Consider the following 24,200-nt stretch of genomic DNA (forward strand, 5'->3'; position numbering starts at 1 on the left):
AAGGAAGGAAGGAAGGAAGGAAGGAAGGAAGGAAGGAAGGAAGGAAGCGAGGGAGGGAGGGAGGGGGGAAGGAAGGAAGGAATCATTGAGAGTAACCCTTCATTTTACTGATGAGGTGACTGAGAGGCCCAGAAGAAACTTGCCCACTGTTCCACAGCCAGAAAGCCCCAGAAGCAGAATTGAGATCTATGGCCTCCGGTTCCCAATCCAGGGAGCCCTCCCCTGCAGCACAGGCCAGTCACCTTTTTCTAAAGGACTCCCCCCCCACCCCCCAATAGCCAGGCCCCACAGTGCTTGAATGATTAGGAAACGAATGGCATCCTCTGGTTAGGAAGGCTCCTTCCCACTCTCTGAGTCAGGGTTCTGCTTTGATGCTATCTGTGGTCCTCACACCACTCTGGGCCTTCTATCACACTTCTCCCCTCATGCAGACACAAAGTGCTTTTCAAGTAATAGATACAAGGGGGTGAGTTGCCCCTTAAGGCAGGCCTGCCTCCCAGGACCCAGCCAGACTCCACCCACCTCTTCTGTGTGGAACAAGCAGACAAGAAATTCCAAGCTGAAGATAAGAGGCGAACCTCCCCTTAGGATTTTACATTTAATTATACAGTGAAAAAGCCTCTTAACAAAGAAGCCCAGGGGACCTGGGGAGGTGGGGGTGGAGGGGTGATGATAAGAGGGGGGTGGGGAGGTGGGGTTTTTATAAGCAGGATTTTGCTACACGTGAATTGCATCCTGCCCCCAGGGGCTTTCCAGGGTGCCTTTGAAATCCATTCAGTTGTAGCCAGAACAAACGTCTCGAACAGTCTTTACCTAAATCCTAATAACACGATTGCAGGTGATTTTTCTCATGCTCTATAGATGAAGACTGAATGGAATGCCTTTCCTGATGTTTTCCACGGCTCATGCTTTTCATTTATATGGGCTGGACCTTGTATGAACAGACATTTAGGGGTTGTCTCACCCAACAGAATATGAGCTCTCTGAGGGCAAGAGACCCCAGCACTTCCCTCAGTGCCCACAGTATAGTAAGTGCATAATAAATGCTTGTTGACTGACTGACTGAAGGGAAAACTGGCTAAGGGAAGGTGGATTCGCCCCAAGATAAGGGGATGCAATACAATGCTAATCACTCCCCCCACCTCAGCTCTCAGTCCCCGTTTCTTCTCCCCCCCCCCCCCCGCCGGCTAAAAATGAGGAAGGCGGTGACCTAGATGATCAAAAGTATGGGCCCATGCCTCCAATTCTTGACTTTAGTAGCCCAACATTGAGAGAGAGGTACAGGTCGCATCTGGAAGTGGCCTTGCAATCAGGGCTGAGGTCTAGTGAACCTGAAACGGGGCGGCACAGACTTCATTTCTGTAGGCCCATGGAACTTCAGGAAAAGAACAGGAGTGGGTCTGGATGGTGGTGGTCACAGAAGGAATGTTTCCCAAGCTATGTGATGTTCTGCAAAAAGCTCTTAGAGACAAGAAGCCTACTTTCAAACCTCAGTTCTAATGCTTGTTAGCTTTGCTGACTCTGAGCAAGTCACTCAAATGCTCTGAGACTCAGTTTCTTCATCTGTAAAATGGGGGTAATAGTGCCTTTTTTTTTTTTAACCAAGAAGCTCACTTAACCTTTGTGAGGAAAGTGCTTTGTAAATCCTAGTGTTCTTCTGTGGAATTGAGAGCTATTTTTCTCTAGAGCCCTGCAAGGACCCCAATTTGTAGGTTGATCAGACTTAGAGCTAAGAAACCTTTGACATCATTTAATCTAACACTCACCTACTTCATTTTACTTAAAGCTCAGCATGGGCAATTCACTTGCCTGAGATCACACAGTTCTTTGGTAACAGAACACTTGGAGTTGATATCTAAATCTTCTGACCCAACTAGAGGGTTCTTTCCACCAGCTCTTTATTTACAAAGGAAAGAGATGCTCTGGGTGCTTTGAGCTCCTCTGTGTGGGTTTCCAGTTCTTTAACTTCATAGGATTCTCACGTTCCTCTATGTCTCCAATTCCAAGAGACCCTTCTGGCCCCAGGGCACATGTGCCAGTTAACTCTGATTGGGACTAGTATCACAGGGCTGGTTGAACTATCTGAGGTCCCCATGGGAGTTGTTCCTCATCCTCTCCTGTTTCCTGTGTGGATTGTGGCTGGGGATAGGCCTGCTTCTGACATTTCACTGGGGCCATAGAAGGCTCTTGGGCATCTGTGTGTAATATGGTATGCCAATGTGTATGTTCAGGTGTGAACTTTTGAGCAAGAGAATGGAAGAAGAGAGAGGTGAGACAGATGAAGAGAGAGAAAAAGAATAAGAGAGAAGGAGGGAGAAAAAAAGATGAGAAGAAAGAATGAGAGATGGAAAGGGAAAGAAAGAGAGAGAAGAAAGAACAAGAGAGGAGAGAACGTGAGATTGGCAGGACAAAGAGAAAAAATGCACCTGGCTGAGAGTAGTTTGCTCAGGTGTGGAGTGGGAGAAGTTTATGCTAATCCCTTAGGCTCATTAGAATTTTGCTGGTGCCACTGATTTCTGAAAACTCTTTGCTAGACTGAGTATACAATGACCTGTCATAAGGCCAAGTAATGATGTTATTCCATTATAAGGAAAATCTTCCTCACTAAGGCTGCCTTGAGAGGGAAGAAGAGAGTTCTCCATCACTGGAGGTCTTCGATAAAAAGCTGTGTGATCTCCCATCAATGACATTATAGGATTGGACTAAGTTCCTTTTGCAGTTCCTCCTAGATTCTGGGATTCCAAGTACTGAGCCTCTGATGGGATTGTGGGATCCTGCAAAAGGTAGATCAAAACTGTCCAGCTGAGCAGTAGTTCTAGTGAATTCTAGCAGTACAGACAAATATTCTCAACCTAACTCTTCTCTCACAGCTGCAAAGGAATTTGAGCTCAGTAATGAAACCACTTATCTCAATTCTCCACTGTGCTGTAAAGAGAGAATCACAGAATATGAGAACTGGTGGGAAGGAAGGTCGTAGAGTCAAGGGGTGACCCCCTCATCAAAGAGATCAATCAATCAGTAAACATTTATTGAGTGCTTACTATAGGCCAGGTACGGTGCTAAGTGCTAGGAGTACAAAAAGATGCAAAGACAGTCCCTGCCCTCAAGGAGCTTACAATCTAATGATGCTGAAACTGAGGCTTTAAGGGAGGAAGAAATTTGTTCAGGGTCACACAGATAAGTTCTTTTCTTTCTTAGGGCAATTAAGTGATTTAGTTCATGAAGGGCTGAACCTGGAGTCCAGAAGACCTGAGTTCAACTTCAGCCTTAGTTACTTATGATCTGTATGACTTGGGGCAAACCATTTAACCTCTTAATGCCTCCCTGGATCTGGAGTCAAGATGGAATCCAGCCTGAGACTTACTAGCTGTGTGACTGTGGGCAAGTCACTTTACCCACGGATGGCCTCAGTTTTTGCAACTATAAAATAGGGATAATAATAGCACCTACCTCTCAGGGTTTTTGTGAGGCTCAGATGAGATGATATTTGTAAAGTCTTTGTGATCCTTAAGATGCTATGTAAATGAGAGCTATTATTACCATTGTTGTTTTGTTGATTAGTAATGTCCAACAATTAGTCGTGTTGATTAGTCATGATCCCATTTGGTAGTGGTTTGCCATTTCCTTTTCCAGCTCATTTTTACAGATGAGGAAACTGAGGCAAACAGGGTGTCCAGGATCACACAGCTAGTAGGTGTCTGAGGCTGAATTTGAACTCCAGGGTCACCTAGGGCCAGCACTCTATCCACTATGCCACTTAGCTGCCCAGCTATTATTATTCTTATCCCTTAAATATTCCTCAGCATTTTGTCTATTCTCCCCTCTGTCTACATCACTCAGCTACCTCTTTTTACATTATCTGTGAACATGTCACATCGACTCCAATAAAATGGAAGCTCTTTGAGCACAGGAAATGTTGGGTTTGGGTCTTTGAATTTGTATCCATAGATGCCAGACACAATGACTACAATGCCTGGCATATAGTAGGCCTTTAATAAATGTTGATCGATTGATTGGTAGGTGTTTAATAAGTGTTTGCAGCATGAGTGCTCAGTGCTCTCTCCATCTCTAGCCCTTTTCCAAGAAGAGATTGCTCTGCTAGTCAGTGAGTTTAGGAGAAAACAAAATGGACCAATTCCCTTCCCCTTTCCAGCCTGACTAACCAGGACCAGCCCTTAACACAGTATGTCTCCACTTGATTGGAAGTGCCAGGACTGCAGGGCTCGGGAGCTCTCTCCCTTAGCCCTGGCCAGTTTCAAATCATTTTGATGTCCTCTGTCAAAGTAACTAGGGTTCAAACACAAGGTATGAATTATGGCAACTCCTTCCAAAGTAGCTAAGAAGCACTGGCAGGGAGGGAGGGGGAAAACGACCTGCTCTGGGGGTAGAGTTTCCAAGAATACAGACGTGTGCCTGCTCCTTCCCCAGGACCTGTCCACCTGAGCTCTTGAATGTAAACCAATGTGGTACCCAAGGGCACACGAGTGAAATATCGTTTCATCAGCATTTTTTTTTTCATTTCTGTTGGCTCCTCCAATTTAAAAATGGAATCATGTTTAACATCTTAATTAGGGATGGTAATGTACAACAGTTTTTTTATGAACATCCAGTAATTTAGTCTCCAAGTAAATTAGAGTAAATTTCTCCACAGTGACAACTCAATAAAACAGGGAAAGGCTCCCGTTTTTCAGTCACCTGACATCTGTTCCCTGTTTCTACCAGAGAGCTAATGTTACCAGGACAGGTGAGGAGGATGGAGCCCAGGGGGGACGCTGTGATTTCTAATTCCACCAGCTGCACTCTTCTCTTTCTAAAGGCCAATTGTCCTGTTGGGCTCAGTTGCTGCCAGCTGAGAAGGTGCAGCTAGACGAATGCCAGGCCTTCAGACCTACTCACAGCGGGACAGAGTCCTTAAAGAAGCCTGGCTGGTCAGAATGAGTCAAACAGTGAGCTGGCCTGTTGTCTGTTTAAAAAAAAAAACCACACACACACACCAGTGGTTAATTCAAATGAGAGCATTTGAGTGTTATTCTCTGCATAAACCTTTGGTATCATGAATCAAAAAAGAATTCAGGGTTTTCTTAGCAATGGGCTAGCTTAGTTAATAGCAAATCCCACTCAAACCACTTCCACTGTCCCCTTGTTCAACACATTTGTTTGATAAGTTGTATTGTGGTTTCATTTAAAGAAAAAAAAAGGGGGGGGAGCAATTGGATGAGAAGAAAACAACCCAGATACAGCTTTAGAATGGTTGTTAAACAGGCCCAGCAAAGCCAGGTTCCCATTCTCTGGCATGAGAAAGAGGGGTTTAGCTTTTTCTGCTTGGCTGAATAGGGCAGTACCAGGATCATTGGGTGGAAATTCGAGGGAGGCAGATTTAGGCCCGATGTAAGGTAAAACCTAGCAATTAGGGTTATCCAAAAGTGGAATGTGAAGTGGGCAACCCCACTCCCCTCCTCTGGCAGTCTAGTGAATTCTGCCCCACCTCATTCTCCTAAGAATATTAAAAGAAATGCATTCATTAAAATATATAGGATTGCAAAGGAAACCAAAGATGAGTGAAAATAAAAATGAAATTTTATTTTTCCCATCTAAGTTCATGGATCTCCTGAAATCTCTTCATGGACCCCTCAAGGAGGAGTCTGTAGACCCTGATTATAGAGGGATGCTTGCTCAAGTATGGGTTGGACCATATGTGCTCTGAGGTTACTGCCAACCCTAAGCTATTTCTTTCAAATTGGAAGAGAAGGTGGCTTGCTGCAGAACAGATGACAGTCTTGATGACAAAAAATAAATTAAGAATGTAGATGTTTTGCCTAATTTTACAGGCTTGTAAGACTTCAGAAATGGGAGGGACCTTTGAAAACAACATAAATTGTCAGAGCTGGGAGGCACACTGGAGAAGTGACTCTAGTACAACATTCCCATTGTTCAGAGGAGAAAACTGAGCCCCACAGAGGAACAGTGTACAAAATATTTAGCTTTCTCAAAAAAAAAAAAATAACAAATGCAAAGACCTTTATGTTGTCGCCATGATCAGCTGGGAGATATTATCCAGAATTCAGAGAAATTAGATAATTTTCTATGGAAGATAACATTAGATCCTGCCTTTGGTTCCTGCTCCCATTATAAACTTTCAGTTATAGAAAGACTCTTCAGGATGCCTTTAGCATCTTTCCTGGTGTCTGTGTCACTTTCCTTGCCCTGGTCCCTCCCCTTGTCTCACCTCTGTCCCCCATCCCCAAGCGAGAGTGAATAGAGCAGGTTAATGCTTCTCCAGCTGACTGATTAAAGACTCAGGGCTCAAGGTTCTTGATGTTTCCAGCCGGGTGATGTCTACAGCTTCCATGGCTGGGGCTGAGGGGGAGCAGGGGGTCAAGGTTCTCCAGGTGGAGAGGTAATTCATGAGAGGGATCACAGGGAGCCTCACCGCTGAGCCACGTGTGTGGGTGGGATGTGGCAGAGGGACTTCTGGAAAGTTTGATCAAAGCCCTTTGAGCTTATGGATGAGGGTAGAGATGGGGTGGACGGCTGCTGCGTATATGTTGGGAACATGGGCTGGAGTGAGATGAGGATTAAATTACATAACCACACTTTATCTGTATCTTGGGAAAAAGTCCATCTTTCCAAGCATCAGTTTTCTGTTCTGTAAGCTGGGCGTAGTAATATTGTTCATTCCTACCCCTACAAACTTGCTGTGAGGAAAATGCTTTGTGATCCTTAATGCACTAGAGCAGGGATGGGGAACCTGCAGCCTTGAGGCCACATTTGGCCTTCTAGGTCCTTGGGTGTGGCCTTTTGACCTGGTCCAAGTTTTACAGAATCAATCCTTTTATTAAGGAGATTTGTGGAGGGGATTTACTAAGGGGACCTGTGAAGTTTGGATTTAGTCAAAGAGCTGCACTTGAGGACCTAGAGGACCACATGGGGCCTCAAGGATGCAGGTTCCCTACCCCTGCTAAGGACATGGAAATCACTAGCATGTGTCAATTTCACCTGTGTACATCTATCTAATGACCCCATCTGAGCCTGTTCATCTGTGCTGAGTCTATGTCTTCGCTACTAAATCCTCTTGGCTCTCAGATTCACTAAACATGAGAACTGGAAGAAGCTCCTCCTTTGACAAATTGGTAAACTGAGGCCCATTGAGAATGTTATTTACCCAAAGTCAAACAGCAAGGTAGTGCTCACAAAGTAAGTAATTAGCAGAATCATACAGGTTTTTATGGCATGGATGAATGGTGAATGAATGAGTAGAAGCTAGCCAGAGTGAATCTGTACACAAGAAACATGAGTAGGAATGGAAAATGAAGTTGATTTGTTAAATCCCTGAGAATGGGGGACACTAGGAAGGATGCTGCATTGTCCTGGGTGGCTATGGTAGCAACAGAAATGACATTTTCCTACAAAATAAAAATAAAAAAAAGGAGAAATCAAATCATTATGGACTGAATAAGTCAGAAGTCCATTGAAGTCATAAGTCATGGGCAAGAAAGGAAATGATGATGTGAAATCAATTGTAATAAAGTCTTGGTTTACGCAGGCAGAGAAGTGGAGGGCTGAGCAATTAGCTGATAAATTCAATCAATGGAGACAGCCAATCAGGAGACTCCAGCCCCTGGAACAATGTTATTTCCTCAGTGATAGGGTATATTTTACCTAAATTTGCAGGATAATTGCTCTGGCCTGTTCTCTCTTTCTCTCTCCCCCCCCACCCCTTTTCCTATTTGTCTTCTCTCTTTCTCTTTCTCCCCCTTTTCTATCTCTCCCTTCTCTTTCTCTCTCCCTCTCTCCTCCTCTATACCTCCTCTCTTTCTTTACCTCTCTCCCTTTCATTTTCTCTTTCCCTTCTCTGTCTCTGTCTCTCTCTGTCTCTGTTTCTCTGTCTCTGTCTCTGTCTGTCTCTTTCTGTCTCTTTCTCAATCTCTGTCTCTCTGTCTCTCTCTCTGTCTCTCTCTCTCTCTCTGTATCTCTCTCTCTCTTTCCTTACTCCCCTTTGACTTTCCAGGGTACCTAAGCCAAGACAGTGTTTAACTTACTGTGTTACCTTAGGTAAATCACTTGACTTTTCTGAACTTATTTCCTCATTTGTAAAATGAGGACTGGATGATACAGAACATCCCCTTCCAGCTCTCTGGCAATCTGTGATAGGATAAAGACAGAAGCATTGGATCGTGTCAGAAGATCTTGGTTCTTTACGTGGCTTGGTATACGGCCTTTGATCAATTCTCTCCTGTTTCTGGACCTCTGCTTTCTTAAATGAAGTCATTGGATCAAATGGTTTCTAGGGTTCTTTCTAATTCTGATATCCCATGATGGCAAAACTGAGGCCCAGAGAGTTTAAATGACTTGCCCACAGCTAATCTGGAGCCGAATCCAGTCAGGTTCAAACCCAGGTGTCTCCTGACTTGAGTCCTAACATGGTTTCTGCTGCCATGCACTGTGGAAGTGAGGCCTGCCCATGTAAGCACAAGGGGCTGAATGCCCAGACAGGTCCTGTCTGTCCTGTGTAAACTAGGCCTTTTGGAACTGATCCTGTTTGCCCAGCTTCCCAGAATCCTCTCCAACCTCACCCAAAATTGTAACTTCAAGTCCTAGCCCCCCACCCCACCCTTCACCCCATGAGGCTCTAGCTGTTGCCGGGGAAGCTGTTAGCTTACTCCCTGCATGGAGAGGCGACAGACTTCCCTCCTTCCCCCCCCCTCAAATGTCTGATATCTGCCATTGTCCATTTTTTTTTCCTACAGAAACTGAAACTTCAGGAAATTACCTTGGCTGAGAATTCTTCGGTAACTTCCCCAGCAGCCCAGCATCAATATATCTGGCACTCCCTCATCCGCTGACTGTCTTATTTATGCAATTGAATTGAAAATAAAAAAAAAATTCCCATCTCGCTGGCTGAAATCTGTCAAAAGGAGGATCAGCTAAAAGAGGGATTGTGTATGTATGAGGACTGTAGGGAAAACAAAGAGGGAGAGAGAGATGCTTGTGGCTGAGAGACAGGCTCAGGACAGACCAGCTGGAGGGAAGACATTAGCAAACCTGCCAGGATGGGAGGTGGGGGGGAACTCTTCTAGCTATTGTACTAAATCATTGTCATAGAGTGAGACCAATTCCCAGGACCCCCACCCTCTGCCCCTTATCTATGCCATTTTTGAAAATGAACAGTGGAGTTAAATATTCAGTTCTACAAAATCACTTGACCACTTGTGCAGGTCCATGACATAGGGCTATTTTTAGTGACCCAACAACCCCCCAAAACCATTCATTCATTCATGCATTCATTCATTCGTTCATTCATTTATTCATTCATTCATCCTGTCACTGAACAAATGGTAGGTTATTAAGTGTTTGCTGTGTAACAATAACACTGAGCCCCAAGTGCTCAGTGCTAGGGAAGATAAATTCAAATAGGACGTGGTCCCTGCCCTCATGGAGTTTGCAGCATAATAAGGAGTTGATGTATCAAAGATAATTATGATAACTTTATTATATATTTAAAAGGATTAGCGAGTTGTACATAATAGATTTGCAATTTTATGTGCAATCATCTTTTTTATTATACTATGTTATAGAAATGCTTGTTTTGTTCCATAAGTTAATAAAAAAAGGTTGGATGCAAAAAAAATAATTATAATTAATAATGATACCTGCTAACTATAGGAAGAAGGTATTTTTTAAGTGCTTTGTGGAGTTAGGGAGAAAATTGGGGAGACAGGGTGAACAACCATGGGGGAAGGAGATGAGATTTTTGAATTGTACTTCAAAATAATAGTAATATTACCATTTACATACATATACATAAAGTAATAGTAATATTACTAGTAGTATAACTAACATTTATGTACCTACTTTAAAGTTTGAAAAATACTTTATATATTAGCTTGTTAGAGCATCGAACAACCCTGTGAGTTAGGTTGCCTTAGGAATTTATTATCTGCATTATATAGATGAAGAAGCTGGGGCTCAGAGATTTTAAGGGACCTGTCCATCAGAGTCAAGACCTGAACCTGAACTCTCCAGTTGCCAAGTCCAGCCCCCTATAGGCAGCTAGAGTTCATCTATCTAGTCCAACCCTGTGCTAGGGGATAGGACAGTACCTGAGCCTTGCCTAAATGATGCCCGTCGAGCTGTTAAAACCTTCCTTGATGCCCCCATCAAATTTCTTAGCCCTCCCACAGACAGGAAGGTATTCCTTCTGACTCTTCCACAACCTTCTTGTTAGATGAAGCCACAAACCTTAAGAGGTTTCTCCCCTATAGGAAATGTCACTGATGAACAAATTACCATCCCCTAAAACTCGCATCTCATCTTGAACCCACTTTGTTGGTGACCTCATTGATCCAGAACTACCCTCAGGACTTAGAGAAAGCAAGAAAGCCCTCTTGGTGTCCAGAGGACATCTCACACAATCCAGGTACTGATACTGTACATTAGTCATAGGAGAGACCCTCACTCTGAGCCTCCTTATTTTTACTTTACACATGATTCTGACAAGCTTAGTTATATTGTTCTCCAACCTTCAATAGATTTGAGCCAGCTAATTAGACAGATGCACACTGACAATAGCTAGAAATAGCAGCCAACAACCTAACCATGAGGGAGGAAATTATGAAAACTATAAAAACAGACATAGACACTAAAAAAAAAAACCATTTGTTGTCAAAGCAAATAACCTCTCTGAATATGATTATCCCTGGAAGCGATATTGTGCTAAAGGAAAGAAGGAATTGAACATTTTTAAAAGCACCTACTATGTGCCAGGTGTGGTGTTAAATACTTTACAAATATGATCGCATTTGTTCCTCACAACAAGGCTGCAAGGAAGATAAGATTATCTCCATTTTACAGGCGAAGAATTTGAGGCAGACAGAGGTTAAGGGACTTACATAGTAAGTCACAGCTAGTATCTGAGACTGGATTTGAACTCAGGTCTTACTGATTCCAATCCCCATACTCTCTCTATATTCTGTCACCTAGTTACCTCTAGAAACGATACAATAATTGATGCTCATAATGATGGCTCTGAGTCACCAAGAAAATATGTTTAATTTATCCTATTTAACAAAGGCAGGGAAGTATGAAGCACATTTTGGAAAAGCTTCCATCCAAAATGGTTAATATAGTAAAAATACTCAGCAATCCAAAATACTCAGCTACTAAGATTCCTCATCCCTTGAGGGTCTCCAGGGAAGCTAAGGTCTTACTATGGTCTACACAAGTATATCCCCAGAATATCAGCTATAAATTTGTCCATCAACACATCGTTTTGAAGTATCTGTTGTGTCCAGTACTTTGAGAGGACCTAGAATAGGAAGAAACCCTGGCCACAGGGAGCTTATTCACAGTCTAAAAAACAAGAAACAAAACAACTCCATGAGAAACAAGATGGTGTCTTAGAAAGAGCACCAGTCTTGACATTTATAGTATCATAGGTAGAGAGCTAAGAGGGACCCCAAAAGTCATCTAGTCAACACCTTTATTTTGCAGGTAAAGAAACTGAAATTTGTGGGATTCAACGATTTAGCTCAGGCTAGAGAAGTAGTGAGCTTTAGAGGCAAGACTTGAACCCAGATCCTCAGGCTTCAGAGTCCATGTTCTTTACATAGGTGAGGAAGCTAAGGACCAGAGAGGTTAATTGACTTGCCCAGGGTCACTCAGGTAGTAAGTATCTGAACCAGGATTAGAACCCAGGTCTTCCTTACTTTAACAGTACCCACGGTCCTACCACTCCTCTTTTAGTTGAGACCCAGATTTAGAAAGTTCTATCATTTACTGTTTGTGTGACTCTGATATACAATATTACTTCTCTGAGGCTTCATTTTCTCTTCTAAAGTTGGGGGTAATAATAGTACCTACCCTACATGACTGTGTTGTGGAGTATGCTTTATCAACTTTACTGTATTTTATTTGGGGGGGGGGTCTGTGATTTCATTGGTAAACGGAATTCTCTGCTGAGTAAACTCCATCTATCAATGCCAGTTGGATGTTTTGACTGGAGGACTAAGGAGATAAGTGACTTACCCAGAAATCAGAGGTGGATCCTGAACCCAGGTCAGTAACTCAATCAGTCAACAAGCATTTATTAAGCACCTACTGTGTGCCAGGCACTGTACTAAGCACTGAGGATGCAAAAAAATAGCAAAAACTGTCCCTTCCTCCAATGAACTCAAAATCTAATGGAGGAAACTCATCATCTAATAAAGATATATTGATAATTTATTATATATTATTTTACTTATTACATGTGTATATATAATATAATAATGGTTTAGTATATAAAGTCTGACCAGGACGTTAAGAGATCAAATAATCCTCTCTTCTTAAAGATGGAATAAATGGAGCCCAAAGTGACTCACCAAAGGTCACGGTGGGTTAATGGCAGAACTAGGACCAGATTCACAGGATCACAGAATTTGAGAGTTGAAAAGGATTTCAGCGGCCATCTGGTCCAATCCATGCCTGCAAAAAGAAATCCCCTTGACAACATACCCAGCAAGTGGTCTTCCAGTCTTGGCTTGAAGGCCTCTAGGAGCCCTGCCTTCCAGACCAGGGCTTCCTTCCCAACACTAGGCTGGGAGCTGAGCTGGGAGCTGGGAGCAGAAACAATGCCAGCTTCTCTGATTGGGCCCACTCCAGTGCCATGAGCCTGCTAACCCTTGGCAAAGCAGCAGATTGTATTCCAGAGACAATATGCTGAGGCATCTTTTTAACAAAGGTGCTTTCTGGGCAAAAGCTGACTCCAAACTGTCTGCCTGAGTTAAAAAAAAAATTCCCATGCCACTGCAATAAAAATGGCTCAGGGTTCCAGAAGAACCAGGCGTGGGGGAAGAAGTTGGAATGTCCTCAGTACCTATCTAGCAGAAGATCAGAAGGTCTGAGGGGGCCACCTCTCTCCCCCCTCCCCCAGTACCTTTAAGACAGAACAAACCCCAGGGACATCCTGGGGGCCAGAGACCAGGGTGCAAATTCACTGATCATAATATTAGATTATTATTAATATATTGTTACATATGTGCTAACAATATATATGTTCAGTCATGTCTGATTCTTTGTGACTCCATTTGGGGTTTTCTTGGCAAAGATACTGCAGTGGTTTGCCATTTCCTTCTCCAACTCATTTTGTAAATGAGGAAACTGAGGCAAACAGAGTTAAGTGACTTGCCCAGGGTCACACAGCTACTAAGTCTGGGGCCAGATTCAAACACATGAAGATGAGTCTTCCTGATTCTAGGGCTGGCACTCTACTGCGCCACCTAGCTGCCCATATAATACATGTAAATAAAATTATTATTAAAAACATATATTAATAACAACAATAATAACAACTATTCACATTTGTCTGACACCTTAAGTATTTAATTAGGTTTGTTAGACTTTTTTTTTAAATCACAGGACCTGTTATTTCATTGATGAAGGGAGCTCCCATCGAGGAAATTTCCCCTTTAGTCAACAAGCATTTTTTAACTACTTGCTATATACCAGGCACTAAGCTAGGATCTGGGGATAAAAAGAAAGACAAAACCACGGTCTCTGTTCTCTGTGCCTCCAACAGGAAAGCAATATATTTAAAAAATGGATAAATGCAAGATATATACGGAGTAGATCTACCAATATAGCTTGACCTGACTTTGCAACTTATTATCAAAGAGAATTACTTAGAGTACTAGAGGATAAAGGACTTGGCCAGGGTCACACAGTCAGTATATATTAAGAGGCAGGATTTCAACTTGGGTCATCCTGACTTAATTAGGTTATGGAAGGGAAAAATGCTTGAGTCCTGCTGTGGAGAATTCCCATCTTGGTACAACAACAGGAGTGAGCCTGGCAGAGTTCTCCAATGACCTCTGGTTTTATGGGATAGGTGGAGGGATATGATCCAGTAATTTAAAATATCATTTACGAAGGGATCTTAGAAGTCCTGCAGAAGCTGAGCCTAGAGGGGACAAGTGATGTGCTCCAAGGTTGCCCAGCTAGGGAGAGTCAGCCTGGATTCATACCCAGCTTTTCTAACTTTCAACTTCATGCACTGGAAGTCTGCCTCCCCAGGCAGGACCCAGTGGGATCAGCACCACTACTTTGATTAACTATTGGGACGGCACCAGAATGCGTGGGTCGGAATGAGTGTGACTTGGGATCCTGTGCAAGAGTGGACAGGGACAGAGGTGAGCAGGCGGCCGCTGGCACAGTACTGCCATTATCGTGCTATAACCAGAGATGGTTGTTGATTTAGGGTGGGAGTCAAGGTGCTTGGATAAGTTGGAAATCCTCAGCAGTTAACTGCAGAATGAGTGAACAGAACCACAACCTACTGCACCCAGAAGGGAAAGAACACCTTATACCTTGAATTTCTTAAAGGGTGTTGATGTTTCCAAACCACTCTATTGTCAATCTAATGGACAAGGCAAGTGCCAGCAGGAGATTTTATGGCATCATAGAGTTCAGGTCTAGGATGGACTTTAGATATCCTATAAAATAGCTGTCTCATTTTACATAAAGAGACACTGAATAGTAGGGAGAGAAAGAAATTGCCTTGAGATTAGTTATATGGATAGTAAGTGACAGAACTTGGAGAAGAATCCAGATTATGGAATCATAGAGCCAGAAGGGGCCCCAGAGATCTAGTCTGACCCCTTCATTTTATTTTATTTTTTAAATGAAATTTTTTTCAACCTTGCCATTTTACAGATGAGAAAACTAAGATCTAGAGAAATGTAACATACAAGTAGTAAGACACAATAAAACCCAAGGGTTTATTTATTTATGTGAGGGGCTTGTTTGCTCCTATTGTACCACGCCAATTCCTCAGGCCTGAATCTAGGGCTGGTTTTGCCACCTTTTTAACTTGATTGCATGGGGCTGTGGGGGGGGGATGGAGCTGTTGTCTGTTGTGACTGCAGTCACATAGCTCCCCCTCCATGGCCCGCTGTGGTCATCCCATTCAGAGTCTAGCTGCTGAAGGTCTGAGGAGCAGGTGAGGAGCTGTAAACAGTGACTCATAGACATTCCAAAGGGTGAGAGATAACAGGTACTCTGAAGCCCAGGAACATCAGTCAATAGCCCCGTGGGAAGGAAGTTCAGGATAGTGTGGACCCAGCACTGGACTTAGAGTCAAAGGATCTGGGTCCCAGCCTCACGCTATTTACTAGTCACTTTCGGCAGCCTGGTCCTCAGATGACAGGCACACAGCACGGTCCATCCCTGGGCTTGTATGTCAGGGTTTTCCAGCTTGTGAGGATCTGCCGGCAACTTTGCTCTGCTGGCTGCCCTTTGAGAACACAGGGCTTTCTCCATGCCAGAAGGAAGGTATTGGAGTAAGCCTTTGGTAGAGATCTGCTTTATTATAACACTGATGTGGGAGGAAATAAACCTGTTATGATTCATCTCAATGCTCTCATGTGACCCGGGAATGAGTTTCCAAAAAGGAACCCATCACACAGGCTGCTATATCCACTGCTGAACTCTAGGAACCCAGGGGCTTTGGGGCCATGATGTAGACCAGCAGTTCTCAAAGTCTGGTCCGGGGGACCACTGGGGCTTTTTTAGGGGCCCTTTCAAGGAGTCCATGAGATCAAAACAACTGTCATAATATACTAAGATACTTTCATTTCTAATATAGTAAATATTAATAGATACAACCCAAATAGGTGAAAGCTCTTCGGGGTCCTCAATAATTTTTGAGAGTGTAAAGGGTTCCTGAGACCAAAAAAAATGTGCAAACTACCATAGTAGACAGAGAAGAGCTAAGATGCTTTTGGTCATTGTAAACAGCCTGCTCTAAGACAGCAGGCTTGTTCAGTGCTTCCTGCCAAGTGGACTGGACATACAGCTGGACTCCAAAGCCACAAAACAGTAGGTGCCAGATTAGAATGAGCAAAAAGTGAGGGAGGGGGTCATTGAGTTCATAGGAGAGGCTGCTCCAACTGACCATGGCCAGTGAAGTCCAATCCAATCCAATAAGAATTTGTTAAACACCTATTGTGTGTAAAGCAATGGTTCTTGGAGCTAAACTGGTCTTTATTGGCTATGCCAATAAAGGCATGCAGAGAAGATTCTACTTCAGATCATCTTTTCTGAAAGTGCAAAAGTCTATAAAAATCATCATAATTTTAGAAATCAGGATCTTTGAACTAAATGGCCTCTGGGGTCCCTTTGGCTCCAAATCTATGATCTTCCACAAGGACCCTAGCTTAGAGGCAGCTACATGGTCCAGTGGGTAGAGCACTGGGCCTAGAATCAGGAAGATCTCAGTTTAAATCTGGCCTCAGACTGAACAGCTGTGTGACCCTGGGCAAGTCTCTTAACCTATTTGCCTCAGTTTCCTCATCTATAAAATGAGGATATTAATAATACTTAACTCCCAGTCTTGTGAGGACCAAACAAGATAATATTTGTGAAGCATTTAGCATAGAGCCTGACACATAGGAGGTACTACACAAATGTTAACTAATATTATTATTATTATTATTAGGTCAGATCCCTTCCTGAAAGCCCTGTTATTTTCCATTTACCTTTTATTTTCTCAAAACCTAGTAGGTATAAGTGGCTATGGGAAGGGTATATAGCAGGATACTGGATCTGTGAAAGACAAAACGCTTTTACTTATAATAATAACAACAACAATAATAACAGCCAGAATTTATGTAGTTAGTTAAGCTTTGTAAAGTGCTTTACAAATATTATTTCATTTGATCCTCATGACAACCATGGGAGTTAGGTGCTATCATTATCTCCATTTTATAGATAAGAAAACTGAGGCAGACAGAAGTTTAAGTGACTTGTCCAAGGTCACACAGCTAGTATGTGTCCGAGGCAGTATTTGAACCTAGGTCTTCTTGACTTCAGGTCCAGCACTCCTCTAGGACTTGACAGGTGACATGGCACTTTTCTCACAACATCCTTTTGAAATCAAAAAATAGCTCAATTATGATACCCTGTTTATAGAGAAGGAAACTGAGGCTCCAAGGGGGAGAAATGATTTACCCAGGCTCGGGCAGTTAGTGATTCGAACCCAAGTCTTCTGACTCCTAATCTAATTTGCTTTACGCTGTACCATACTGCCTCTCCAAGGGGCTTATGAATCCTCCATTCTTATCCTATGCTGGCATGTGGGCAAATTGTTATATAATCCCACTTTGTGGTCTGTTTCAGTGGATTCTGATTGCATCAAATAGGACTACCTGGAGCTAAGAGAAAGTCAGCATCGATCAGGACCATTTATGAATAAAGGCTCTAAGCATCCAGCTTTAGAAATATAGATGATATTTAGAAATAGATCCAGAAAGACTTATGTAATGGGCTTTAATCAAATCTCGAAGAGGAATTGGCCAATAAATCACATCTTGGGAAGAAATTGACCAATAAATCACATCTTGAAATGAATGTGACAGATAAATCGTGTCCCAAAGAGAAAACAACCACTCGATCAAATTCATGATATGTTTGTGAAAATGACCGGTCTCTGTTCTCTGTTTTCCCTGACTTTTTTTTTTTTTTTTTTTTTTGCAGAACCAATATGGTGAGCAACAGTTTAGAAAGAGAGTATGAGTGTGTGAATGGGGATGGTGGGAGATAGATCGGTATTCACACATATAGGAAGAAACTTGCTAGTTAGACAGCCAACAGGCCACCTGATTAAGCACTTTCTCTGTGCCAGGCATTGGGCAAAATGTTGGGGATTCAAAGAGATCAAAACCACCATCCCTGTCCTCACATTCTAAGGGGGACACAACATGCAGAAAGTTATACATATAAGATATATACAGTGTAAGAGGAAGATAATTTTTAGATGAAAGCCGTTAGTGGTAGCAGTTAGTCATTCAATAAACATTTATTAAGCACCTGCTGTGTGCCAGGCACTGTGCTAAGCTCTGAGAATATGAAGAAAGGCAAAAGACAATCCCTGCCCTCAAGTGGCTTACAATCTAATGCAAACAACTATGTATAAACAAGCTATACAGGAGGAAACTGAGGCCCAGAACATAACATTTAGTGACTTGCTAAAGGTCATACATACGGGGCATTTAAGCTATTAAAACTTAAAACTGTGCTAAGACTTTGGGGGACACATAATTACAAGGATTCAAACCTAGGTCATCTTTACCACACAGGTGGAATTTCAGAATGACTTATTTTTTTTTCCTGGGAGAGGTCTAGATCTGTGAATTCATCAACATAGAGAATTCCTGGTGAAGGAAATCCTTTTACCAACACAGAAGGTCAACTATCTGAAACTTACAGAGAGCTGCCAAAGGCTCTGTTAGGTTGAGTTACCTCCCCATGGGTACCCGGGCAGTATTTATCAAAGGTAGGAGTTGAACCCAGGTCTTCCTGACTCCAAAGATGGCCCTTGCTCCCTTATGCCAAACTGCTTCCCTCCAGAGTTCTATCTCATATGGATTTCTGCTGTGTAATATACCTTGCTTGTATTTCAAAAACCCTTTACAGTACTCAAAATTCTCTCCTCCTGAACAAACTCATAAGGTACATACAAATGCTTGCTTATCGAAGTATCATTATTTCCATTTTAGAGGTGAGAAAATGGAAACTCTGACTAGACAAATCATTTGCCCAAGACCTATAGTAAATGGCAGACTCTGGACCCAAAACCAGGTCCCCTGACTTCAAATATATTGTTCTTTACAAGAATAGGAGAATCTTCCCTTCGTTATGACTGTCATGGCACTAAGTACTCTTTTCCACATTGTTAACACATTCTAATCCATATCCTAGATATTTGTGTGCATGTATCGTCTCCTGGTGTTAGACCGAGCATGGGAACCGTGTCTTTCTCACGATGGTCTCTCTTTGCCCCTCCAAGAGTCCTGTGCTTATGTGGGACTCAGCACATATTTACTGTATGTTGAATCATGCTAGCTTTGCCATTACCTAAATTTTCAGCAGTTTCAAATGTGCTGAAATGTTTGGTTTTTCCTTTGATTAACAAAGGCCTTTATATTTTCAGAGCTTTAAGTGACTTTGCCATAACTACTTTGTAAGGGGGGGAGATCAATTGTTTTTAGCCCTGTTTAAAAGATGAGGAAGCAGAGATTCAGGGGGCAAGCAACTTCCTAAAGCTCACACAGCTAGCAAGTGTCCAAGCTGGTTTCAGAATTTTTGTCTCCTGATTCCAAACCAAGTGTCTTTCCATCACATGGGGGGCTATCTCTTATCTGCTACCAATATCAGAGGTAATATAGATCTTCTTTCTTTTGTCCAACAAGGTGTGGAACTATGGGTGCAAAATATCACATACTCCATCAAACATGATCAACCACACCTGGTTTTCTTTGTTACAATGTAGGGTCACCTTTTTGTGTGTTTTTGTATGGGAATAGGGAAGTTGGGGGAGATGGTATGTATCCAAAAATGACTTTGATTCAAAGCAGAAGACACTACTAAAACTTTAAAAAAAGCAATAAAGACCAATTCAGGAAATTTGGATTGGCAGCCCCTGTTTGAAGCATATTTTCAAGATCAAGACTATAAAATTCCACCAAGGTAAAAAACTCATCCTTTGCCTCACTGACTTTGATTTACCTCTATGTCCGGAGCCATGAAATGTAAAACATAAGAACTGAAACTGTCCTATAATCATGTGGGCATGGATAGGTAGTCAGGATGGTTGGTCTGCCTGGTCACCCTGGCCTGGTGAAATCCAATAAGCCAACCAGGCATGTCTAGTGCCATTCAGCTAGGCCTCGTTAACGCCTTAAGGATGTGATTAGCATTTCCTCAGTGCCTTACACGGAATCTCACTTGTGCTTATACCCACCTTGTTGAGACCTAAGGAAAGAGTAAGGACTGCTGTGTCTGCCTTTATAAAGGAGCTGGTGGGCTTCCCTCACTGTTCCTCTCAAGTCAGCAAGCAGTGCGTGATAGTGGAAAGGGGGCTGCAGCAGGAGACAGATAACAAGGAAGCAAGTCTTGACTCTGATCCTGATCAGCTCTGGACTACAGGCATCCCTTCTGAGGCCGTCTCAGCTTCTTTAGCAATAAAATGGGGATAACACCAGTAACCATGTGCCTCATAGACTTTTCGGGTGCTTAGCAAACCTTAAACCATGCTACAAAAATGGGAGCTGTTTAATTTATGTCCTTATCTCATTGGAAAATCATAGGCAGAGATGGGTTAGAAACACAGACAAACTATAGTGATTGATTTGAAGTTTACCCCAGGCTGGAGACAAGCATTTATCAGGTGGGCAGCGGATAGAAAGATGGATTTGGTTCAAGGAGACCTGAGTTCAAATGCAACTTGAGACGCTACTAGCTATGTGAGCAAATCGCTTAACCTCTTCCTGCCTCATTTTTCTCATGTGAAATGACAATTGTACCTATTTCCAAGTATTATTGTGAAGATCAAATGAAATATTTATAAAGTGCTTTGCAAGTCTTGGCAGCTAGGTGACACAGTGCATAGAGTGCAGAGCCTGAAGTCAGGAAGAACTGAGTTCAAATCCAGCCTCAGGCGCTTACTAGCTACATGACCCCGAGCAAGTCACTTAATCCTGTTTGCTTCAGTTTTCTCATTTGTAAAATGAACTGGAAAAGGAAATGGCAAACCTCTCCAGTATCTCTGCTAAGAAAACGCCAAATGGAGTCACGAAGAGTTGGACATGACTAAAATGACTGAACAACAGCAACAAAATTGCAAACCTTCAAATGCTAATTATTATTATTATTATTATTTTCCCATTAGTGGTAGTCTGATTGGAATAGGAGGAACGTTGTGTGATTCCGAACCTTGGACCCTCATGAAGGACCTTATAACCTGAGGAACTCTTCCTTTCTGGTAACTGGGATTCCATCATTCATGTGAGCTCATGTGCCTCACTCAGAATTAGAACCTTGTGCACTGGCATAAATAAGATGTGTCCTGTCTTTATGTTTCTGGGAGATGGGGAATCCCTCAGGTTTTAGGGTGAAAGCCTGTGTCTATGTGCAGCTGACAAAGGAGGTAGGGGCCTTGCCTCTGCTCAGGTTGTGATCGCTGACAAAGACTGGCCTCAGGCTCAGCTCATTGCACTCTTGTGTGAGAGGCATGATAGCAGGCCTCCATCATCCCGTGTTTTACTGGTTAAGTTTTAATGATGTCTGTTAAGTTTTACTGAGTTGAGTAAAACTCCTTCTACCATTAAGAAGAAACACCCCAAATAGAAGAGATTATGTTTGCATGCAAATTAGAAGATTTAAACCAGAGCTGGGTAGGTGTAGTTGGAGTGGGAAAGATACTAGGGATTAGCTCTGGGAGCCCAGAGGGTCTGCCCTCCCTACTATAATCAGGTGACACGCCAAAAACCTTCCTGGAGTCTGAGCAGAGAGTCTGGTCCGTTCTGTTAGTCATGTATTATCACTGACATTATTACCTTCTTTTAGGAAAACCTTATTCTCAGTGAAATTGTTCTGGTTTTGAACAAATCACTCAAGAAGCATTTATTAAGCACCTACTATATGACTCCTAGGGCAGCTGGATAGAGTGGATAGAGTGCTGGGCCTGGAGTCAAGAGGACACCTTTTCCTGAGTTCAAATCTAACCTCAGACACTTTCTAGCCGTGCAACCCTGGGCAAGTCACTTAACCCTGTTTGCTTCATTTTCCTCATCTGTTAAATGATCTGGAGAAGGAGATGGCAAACCGCTCCAGTATCTTTGCCAAGAAAACCCCAGATGGGGTCACAAAGAGTAGGACGTGACTGAAATGACTGAACAACAACAACATGGCAGTCGTAAGGTTTAGCCCTAGCCGCACAAAGTTGGATTCTACTAAGGAATCCCAGAACTCGCCCAGGAACACCAGGAAGTAGCAAAGGTGTCCTCCCTTTCTATCTCCAACCCTGTTAAGATGGCCTAGAACCCATTCAGGCTGCTTGACAGCTTCCAAGGCTTGGATAAAATGTGAGCTATCGACCCTGTTCCTTCTAGTGACATGGGGGATCACCAGGCCTTGCCCCCAGTCCCGCTATGGGCTCCTAAGGTCCTCTAGACTTTACCAGGTGTCTTGATTCTACCTGCTGAGGACCCTCAGCCCTATCGTCTGACCTACTAATGTAACCTGATGACACCTGGGACTTTTCATCTGACCCTTTGCTGCGCCTGTAGGAATTCTGAGCTTTCTTCCCACCTTGTGTCTAAACTTTCTGTTGTTTTGTCCCCCTCAATTAGAGTGTGGACATTGAGAACAGGGACTGTTTGAATTTTTCTGTTTCAGTCCCACTTGCTTAGCATGGTGCTTGGCAACTGGTAAGTACTTAACAAATGATTTTTCATTCATTCATTCATAAGGGGAATACTATATCTCTACAAGTAAATATGTCAAACAGTAGTATATGATAGGAACAAAGGGATAATAGTACGGACAAAACATTATGGAAATATTTAAAAAATAGAAAAATCACTTCCTGATGAAGGAGATAATGGGAAGGCTTGAGGCAGGTAGCCCCTGAACTGAGCCTCAAAGGAAGCATAGGATTTCAGGGGGTGAATATTATTGTAGGCACAAGGTACTGGTCAGATAGTCAAGTTAATGCTGACTTTTATAGCTTCTGTGATTGGGGCATTTGGTGAAGAACTTACAAAATCTGGCAAATCTTTATGGGTGTGATATCTTTTCTATTGAAAGATTCCACTTACTATTGATTTAAAAATAAAAAAGCTGCACAATATAAATTGCAGGGAAACAAATCAGGCTAAAAAACCCTTCCACTGGAATTTGGCAAAGTTGTCATCTTAGATTAACCACTGGGGGAGTATTGTTAATTACCATTGGATTGAGGTGTATGCTGGCCTGAAGGGGAAAGTAAACTTTCCTAACCCAGGAAGCCTGAACAATTAGGCCTACAGCATCTGAAAAGCCAAGTCTGCAAGTTAAACCTGTCCCTGAGCCACTGTGCTGAGGTCATCGAAATTGGCTCCCCATGCTCACAGAATAGGGAGGGGTTTGAGGGAGAGGCCCAACTGCTCCTTTTATTCCCGGCATCTCCCACATCTCCCAGTTGTCAGAGAGCTTTGGAGAGGCCCCAGGTGGGAGGGGAGACTCAAAGAAATGGGGAGACTCAGCCAAGAGCCACCTATTTCATCCCCTGTGGCCGCTGACTGTTGTGCTTGGGACCCAACAGCCTGGAAGTTGGCCCTGGCTCTAGCTAATCCAACCAGTACTGACTCATCACATGGCTGGAGCCAAAAATAATACTGCTGGGCCGTGGGAGCCATCCGGACACACGGCCGAGCTACTGAAAGGATCCTTGGGCCTGGGGCCTGGCTTGTGTTTGTTGGTTATTGTTTCAGAGAATCTCAGTTCTCATCCTGAATTTCTGTTGGCTCCTTGCCTTGGGAGGAGGAGCTCTTGCTAAATCGGACTCCTGCTCTAATTTTCTTGTTGCTGCTTATACATGAGTGACTGCCTGATCTCACGGGTATGGGCTCTCCCCTTCACCATGGTGACCACAGCCAATTCTTCTCCTTCCCTCTTGTGCTATCCTTGCCTCTTATCCTCCACAGGGTTCTGTTATACTCCTAAGAAATCTTTCTAACACAGGCTGGATTGTAGAATCTGGAGGTGGAAGAGGCCTTTGAGATTGTCAGGTATAAACCATTCATTTTATGAATGAGGAAACTGAGGTCAAGAGAAGCTGGGTCAACATGGTATAGTGTAAAAAGTGATGGATTTGGAGTCCAAAGATCTGAGTCTGATTCCCAGCTCTGCTACTTACTAGATGAGTGACCTTGGAAAAGTAATTTACCTTCTCTCAGCCTGTTTCTATAAAATAGGCTGTTATGAGTATTAAATGAGATAATTTATGTAAACTGCTTTGTAAATCTTAAAATACTGAATCAATACAAATTATTAATATCAAGGACTTGCCCAAGATTATTCATCTATCAAGAAGTAGACCAAGGATTTGAACCCAGTTCTTCTGGCTTCCATAACCCATGCTCCCTGCCCTTATGAAGCCTACCCAGTCCTCCTGTATGACTGATAGACTAAAGGTAGCATGAGCCTTTTTCTAATATAATCATTGCAAATTCTGTCATGATTTTAATTGGAAGTCCAACTATAGCTCTGGCATGACAGGAGGCAATCTAGTACCCTCTCACTCGAAAAGCTTGGAATCCATACTTCATACCCTTTTCCAGGTGATTGCTACTTTTGGTGATCATCATTATTTGGCCTATCATTATTGTTTGCCGAACCACCCAAAA

General features: G+C 42.9%; 1 protein-coding gene across 1 annotated transcript in view; it reads left to right on the forward strand.

Annotated features, from left to right (window-relative positions):
• Positions 1-8,855, forward strand: part of MAF (MAF bZIP transcription factor) — a 56,216-nt gene extending 47,361 nt beyond the window's left edge. Inside the window, exon 3 of the mRNA XM_027865198.1 lies at positions 8,748-8,855. The gene's annotated coding sequence lies outside the window, so the exon portion shown is untranslated. The remainder of the gene's footprint in view (positions 1-8,747) is intronic.
• The last annotated feature ends 15,345 nt before the right edge of the window (positions 8,856-24,200 follow it).

This window comes from Vombatus ursinus, unplaced genomic scaffold, assembly GCF_900497805.2.
Source record: "Vombatus ursinus unplaced genomic scaffold, bare-nosed wombat genome assembly UNPS02014778.1, whole genome shotgun sequence".
Taxonomy (NCBI): Eukaryota; Metazoa; Chordata; class Mammalia; order Diprotodontia; family Vombatidae; genus Vombatus; species Vombatus ursinus.